This window comes from Lynx rufus, unplaced genomic scaffold (genome assembly GCF_022079265.1).
Source record: "Lynx rufus isolate CCGP_SWC_20201006 ecotype Redwood Valley unplaced genomic scaffold, mLynRuf1.p SCAF_13, whole genome shotgun sequence".
NCBI classification, from domain to species: domain Eukaryota; kingdom Metazoa; phylum Chordata; class Mammalia; order Carnivora; family Felidae; genus Lynx; species Lynx rufus.
Window position 1 is genome coordinate 30,421,200 of NW_025814827.1, and position 7,796 is coordinate 30,428,995.

Below are 7,796 nucleotides of genomic sequence, written 5' to 3' on the forward strand. Positions count from 1 at the left end.
CCAAGAGTTGCTTACTTTTACAACAGAGCCAGCCAGACGCCCCTACAAATACATATTTTATAAACATGGTCTTTAAAGAGATTTTGTACAGCCCAGTTACTCTTAGTTTATTCCTCATCTACAGCCATATCTGGAGAGCTTGTTAGAAATACAGAATCTCAGACCCCATCCCAGACCTACTGAATCAAAATCTGCCTTTTAACAAGGTCCTCAGATGACTCTCCATGTTAAAGTATTAGAGGCAATGATATACAGTCATCCTTTTATAAAGCTAAATTAGAGGGAGGCTAGCAGAAGGCAGGGAAAGGCTGGAATGCAAGGTCCCTAGGGTGCAATAATCTTTTATTCACAATTGTATTTCCACCATTTGGCACAGTATCTAATACCATAAAGTAAATATTTTATGAATTAATTAAATGAGAACACAAGCCTAAAGTAAGGCAATGGTAGCAGAAAGAAAAGAACCAATCTGGGAAATATTTAAGGGTCAAAACAATTTATTGACTGTGATGGTTAATTTTATGTGTCAACTTGGCTTGGCCGTGATAACCAGTTTTTAGTTAAACACTAGTTGTTGCTGTGAATGTACTTGTTGTATGTGATTAACATTTAAATCAGTAAGCTTTGAGTTAAAACAGATTAACCCCCAAAATGTGGATGGGTCTTATCCTAATCATTATCCAATCAGTTGAAGGCCTTAAAAAAAAAAAACACTGTAGAAAAAGGAATTCTGCCTCCAAACTGCCTTTGGACTCCAGCAGCAGCACTTGCCTGGGTTTCCAGCCTGCTGGCCTGCTCTGCAGATTTCAGAATTGCCAGCTCCTACAATCGTGTGAGCCAATCCCTTAAAATAAATCTCTTTATGTATATACACACATGCTGTTTGTTCTGTTTCTCTGGATAATCCCAACTAATAACAGTGACTGGTTGGATATGGAGGGGAAGTGGGAGAGAGCAGTAGAGGATAGTGCTTTTGGAGATTGAACGAGTGGTGGTGACACCAATCTCCAGGTACCGAAGTCAAAAAACCGAGACCTATCTCTGCTTTCTTCCTCTCACCTCCTAAATTCAGTCACCAAGTTCTTTGATTTACTTCCACTATTAATCTTGAATACATTTAATTACCCCCATATCTCTTTGCAACCACCTTCATCCAAACTTTCTCTAGACTCTTCTATGATGACTTCCCAGTCGGTTTTCCTTCTCCCACCTTTCCCTCCACAATCCATTCACTACACGCCAGGCAGTTTGCTTATTTAAAAATGTAAATCAGATTGTGACACCCCTTTCTCCCAGTTGAAAAGCCTTTAGTGGCTTCTTGTTTTCATTTTTTAATTTTTTGTTCTTGTTCTTTTAAATGTTAGAGCGCAAACGGTGTGGGGGGTGGTTGCGGGGAGGGGTAGAGAGAGGGAAACAGGATCCAAGCTGGCTGTGCACTGACAGCACAGAGACCGATGCAGGGCTCAAACTCACTAGCCCAGCCGTGAGATCATGACCTGAGCTGAAGTCAGACGCTTAACCAACTGAGCCACCCAGGTGCCCCTGGCTTCTTGTTATTTTTAGAGTAAATTCCAATTCCTTACTATGGCATATAAGGCCCTACAAGTCCGACTCCTACCTCCTGTCAACCCCCTATGTCATTCTCTCTCATTAACTTCATTGCTTCTAGCCTTATAAGGCTACTAACCCTTTTCCTAGTTTTGGACTTTGTACTTGCTATTCTTTCTGCCTACAGTGTTCTTTCCACACCTCTTTGCATGGTTGGTTTTCTTCTTTCATATCAGAGTTCAAATGCTACCTTTGCAGAGCTCTTCCTGATCTCCTGCCTGCAAGAAGCCTCCCCTAGTTACTCTATCTCATTGCTCTGTTTTTGACATAGCATTTATCATAATCTTTAATGACCCTGTTTACATATTTAATGTTTGTTTGCAGCATGGGGACCTTGTCTGTTGTTTTTACTACTATATTCCTAGTGCCTGGCATATAGTAAACGGTCAATAAATGTTTTTGAAAGTAACTGAATGGTGCCTCTCATCATAATAAAGAATAAGGATAAATTAACTTTTGGCCACATAGATCTTGACATTCGAAGGTAAGTATCTATTAGGTTTTTGGCTGATGTCTAGTAGAGGGGTATCCTGTTGAATTGGTATTAGACATTATAATTCATTTTCAATAGATTTTCTCTTTTGTTTCACCCTCACCAAGGAGGCATCTGATTGTAATCTAGTTTCATAGGGAGAAAACTTTTGCCAGTAAATGAAGGAAATTGAAATCTGGCTTAAAAACTAGTGCCTCATGAGTTTAATTGGTATGAACCAATTCCCCTGAATCTCATCAATTCTGGGGTGCACTGAATCAATTTTCTGGACTTTTAAATAGAAGTCCATACTTTGAAGTGTGAACTCATTCATTCATTTATTTATTCAGCAAATAATTATCAAGTGCCTACCCTGTACTCAGTATTGTTCTAGGTTCTGGGGATATTAACTTCAAGGTTTTAAACCACATGCAGTTGAAAATGGTTTGTGGAGGGCGCCTGGGTGGCTCAGTCGGTTAAGCGGCCGACTTCGGCTCAGGTCATGATCTCGCGGTCCATGAGTTCGAGCCCCACGTCGGGCTCTGTGCTGACAGCTCAGAGCCTGGAGCCTGTTTCAGATTCTGTGTCTCCCTCTCTCTGACCCTCCCCCATTCATGCTCTGTCTCTCTCTGTCTCAAAAATAAATAAACGTTAAAAAAAAATTTTTTTTAAAAAGAAAATGGTTTGTGGAGATGCTATGGAAAAATACATGGGCTATATGTAGGCAGCATTGATAGATTTTTGAGGCAGAAATTGAGAATTCACAGTATTGTGCATGTTGCTTTTTGAAATGAGGAAGCAGGGAAACAATTGTCTAGAATTATGTGCCAGGGATGCCTGGGTGGCCCAGTTGGTTAAGCGTCTTACTTAGGCTCAGGTCATGATCTCGCAGTTCACAAGTTGGAGCCCCGCATCAGGCTCGCTGCTGTCAGTGCAGAGCCTGCTTCAGATCCTCTGTCTCCCTCTCTCTCTGCCCTCCCCCCACTTGTGCTCTCTCTCAAAAATAAACATTAAAAAAAAAAATAGAATTATGTGCTGAGAATTTATTCAGTCCTTAAAATGAATCTGTGATTCACATGGTAGTCCTCTAGAGGAGCCCTAAAATCACACAGAACAGTATTCTTATTTTACAGATGACCAGAGTAATTGATCAATGTTTGTTGAAAAAATTAATATTAAAATCTCTGCCTACAAGAACTTCATCATTAAGACCACAGGATAGGGACGCCTGGGTGGCTCAGTTGGTTGAGCTTCTGACTTCGGCTCAGGTCACGATCTCATGGTCCGTGAGTTTGAGCCCCGTGTCAGGCTCTGTGCTGACAGCTCAGAGCCTGGAGCCTGCTTCAGATTTTGTGTGTGTGTCTCTCTCTGACCCTCCCCTGTTTATGCTCTGTCTCTCTCTGTCTCAAAAATAAATAAACATTAAAAAAAAAAAAAGACCACAGGATAGTAAATAACAGCAGAAATGGAGATGCCAATGGCTTCTTTTTAAGTGAACTGCCTTAAGCACTAGACTCAAAATCTCAGAGATTAAGTGAAGTAAGGCTGAAGAGGAAGTTTTAATTGCAAACAGGACCAAGTCAAGACATTTATAAAGTACCAAAATAACTGAGTCATTACACATGTAAAAAGATTTGATTTATATTTGATACAAGAACTGACTTTTTTCATTTAACCCCAACCGCTACCCAAAAAAGCCTACCCAAGAATTTTGTAAGACATGAATGATAGCATATGTCTCCATTCAACTCCTATACATTTGCTCTTACTTTTATATGGTGCCATAAAATCCTACAGTTATCTTCCTATTCCTGTCCGTTAAATGGACAGTCCATACTCTCCCTAAGACTTTACCAACCTCCTGGCCTCAGATTGTCCATTAGGTTAGCACCGAATGTTTGTGGTCTTACGAGAAAGGGAAGACGTTGTATGGAGAATTAGGTTAACTTATTTAACTTTAATTTTTAAAGTTTATGTGTTTATCTTTTTAAAAAAATCTTTTTGTTTTTACTGTTTACTTATACTTTGACAGAGTGCGAGTTGGGGGAGAGAGAGAGAAAGAATCTGAAGCAGGTTCCAGGCACTGAGCTGTCAGCACAGAGCCCAACGCGGGGCTCAAACTCACGAGCCGTGAGATCACGACCTGAGCCAAAATCAGATGCTCAACTGGACTGAGCCACCCAGGTGCCCCAATGTGTTTATGTATCTATTTTGAGAGTGAGCAAGAGCAGAGGAGGGGCAGAGAAAGAGAATCCCAAGCAGGCTCCACACTGTCAATGCAGACCCTGACACAGGGTTCAAACACACAAATCGCAAGATCATGATCTGAGCCAAAATCAAGAGTTGGAGGCTTAACTGAGCCACCCAGGAGCCCTGAATTAGGCCGCCTTTTGTAACTCTTTTTAACTGATCTCCCACCAACCCCCTCTCTTCCCTGTATGGTAAAGTGATCTTTTCAAGATAAATCCGATCATATACTTCTTTACTTGATGTCCCCTCCACCTGCAATCAAGCCTGGCTTTACATTCTTTCAGTACATGTTCTACAGATCTCAACCTAATGCTTTTTCAGCCAACCCAAGCCTGGTTCCAGACTAGATTGTGGCATTCTCAAAGCCATTCTTCCCCTTCATGACTCTTTTCCCATTATCAGTCTTCACTGCTAGACTGTAAGCTTGAGGGCAATGTCAGGGTTGTTTTCTTCTGCCGTTCATAGAGCCTGGAATAGTGTCTAACACATAGTAAGGCAGCGCTTTAAAATGACTGTTACTGTCATTAGGAAGGCTACTTATAGCTTTCAACAAATATTGCCATACACCAAGTATAACATTGAAGCTCATTATGATAGCCACCAAAAGTTCTAGTTCATTTGGTTCATCCATTACTAAGCAACTACTAACTTGGCAAACCATTTATATAAGCCTGCTACCCCAACTACTTACCAGATTTCTCAAGCCATTCAGTACTGTCTTCATCATCCACTTTTTTTCTTAACACTCAGCATATTTTCATCAAACACATTGTTACAAGGTGACCTCTCCACAATCAGTTCTGTGGTCTTCATGTGAATGCACCCTACTGCTCATGTTTTTCTTAAAAAACTAACATGTGGTTATTACAATGCCTTGATTTTCTGCTGTCCTTTTCAGCTTCAGACATCTCCCCAAACACTGTGCATGTATATCTCCTGCATATCTGCAAAAGAACTAGCTGCTTTACCATTTCTATTCTGGTAGTTATTTGTATATTGCCTTACAGTTTATGATGTCTTGGTATCATTCATCTTTGTTAAGTCTGAAAAGTACATCTTCGTGCACCCTTTGCACAGATGAACACATTGAGGCTTAGATACCTGCTTTTGGCTAGTAAGTTGAGTACCTATGGACTTGAAATCAGATCTTTTGATCCTGAAAGCTCCTTTTATTAACCAAACTCCCAAGTCAACTATTCACCTGAAGTCGTCATTTTAAGATTTTAAAGTAATCTCTACACCCAATGTGGGGCAGAACTCACAACCCTCAGATCAAGAGTTGCATGCTCTTCTAAGCCAGCCAGGTCATTTATTTCTAAAGGCCCTGTACTTCAGTGACTCTCAAACCTGTATGTGCATCAAACTCCTTTGGAGCTTAGGGAAAATACTTAAAAAATCTCATCACAGCCTGGGGCTAGGGGAAATGAAGAGATGCTGATCAAAGGGTAGACCTCCAGTTGTATGAGGATCTAATGTTCTGGGGACCTAGTGACTACAGTTAACAGTACTGTATACTTGAAAGTTGCTATCAGAGTAGATTTTAAATGTTCTCATCTCACCCTAACAAAAATGGTAATTAGGTGAAGGATGTTAACCTTATTGTGATGAACATCTCAAATATTTGTATCCAGTCCTCATACCATATACCTTAAACTCACACAATGTCAGTTTTGCTCAGTAAAGAAGAAAAAGTCTCACCACAGAAATCGGGGTGGAACCAGAATGCTATTTTGTAGTTATGTTGGTTCATGTTATTTTGCCCACTACATCAAATAGAAATTCCTCATCTTAGGTTCACCATAATCTGGTTCTTTGCCATCATCTCTTTTTTCAAAACTAGCCCCTTTATTCACATTTTATTCCACTTCTGCACACAGTAGGTCCAGAAATTGTCATTCTGCCTGTCTGTAACCTATTCTGTGTTCCTTACAGGTACATCCTGAAGATATCAAAGGGGAAAGTAATGTGAAAAAAATCACGTAATTGTAACAAACAAGCAAAAAAGCACTATACAAATATAAGCTGTTAGATTGTTTCTAATGGCTGATAAAATATCGTCAAAGAAAAGTGCTTCCATAAAAGTTTTATTTATCCCCACAACAACCCTGTGAGGTAGGGTGATCAGGGCATTTGAAGATGAGAAAACTAAGTCTACATTACTTGTTCACGGCTATACTGCATAGTAAATATGTAGAAATTAAACTGAGATTTTTAAATATCCATGACTTTTATATTGATTCACATGGAAAAAGGCAGAGAGAATATTAACTCCCCCCTACCTTAATGCCAAAAGGACAATGCCTTGAAAAATCCCATTTCAAAAGATGAAAGTAGTATTTCATTGCTTATTTCTACAAAGATTTATAAAATAAAAAAATAGTGAAATATTTTACAATTAATATATATAATGGTCTCATTCAGGGATGTCCTTCAGCTGTATATATGATCAACTATTCCAAGTGCTAGAAATGCAAACTCTTAAAAAGTAGGAGATAAGAATGATAATGAGCAGTAGCCTCAATCTTCTTTATTATTCCTCCATGTATCTTGAGTAAGTTCTGTGAAATCTGGTCCCGGTTTAAAAAAAAACTACCAGAGATGTCTGGTAAACTTTATTTTAGTTGCCTACTCTCAAACACCGTCACATTATTTAAAACAGTGATTTCCCAAAGCTGGCTATTAGAATCACCTGGAGGTCTTTAAAACACACACACACACACACACACACACACACACACACCTCTCAGGCCCCACTCTAGATCCATCCAGACAGTTTCGCAGGGGGTTAGGCTTTTGGAATCTGTATTTCTTAAGCTCTTCAGAACGATTCTAATGGTCAGGTTTGGGAAACACTGATGTATTTTAAAATACTAATATCAAAACCATAAAGTAACTAAGTATAAACTTGCTGCTCTCTTCTCCCCTTTCTAAAAATTTCTCAAAACACATTATACCCCCAGAACTCTTGCCTCTGAGCAAGTAATTTCAATTCAAGATACAGAGAAACATTTTATAAAAATGTATCCTAGTGAGTGAGACTTGGATTCCCATAATAATTTAAGTGGCATTTGAATATAAGATACTGAGTTTTGTGGTTCTTATTCTGAAAATTTTAAATGTGTTTTATATAGGTTCCTAGCAGGCTTTCAACTTGGGAAGATATGAGAAGTAATGACATAATCAAGCATATCAGCACTGAAAAAATACTATACTCAAATATAGCTCATGAGAGGAATAAGAAAGTGAATGAATGACAACCTAAGGCCTTTTGGCCCATACATTTTTGTTCCCAGTCCACTCTTCCCCTATAAGGGGAAATAAAATAAACATTCTTTCCTAGTTGCTTGGCATAGTTATTCAGTGGGTAACTATTAACTAAGTTAATTTAGATACACAAGATTAAAAGAGATAACAAATAAATACCTAGGAAGACAAAGAGAAGTCAGTTCAGAAAACCTTAACTAGC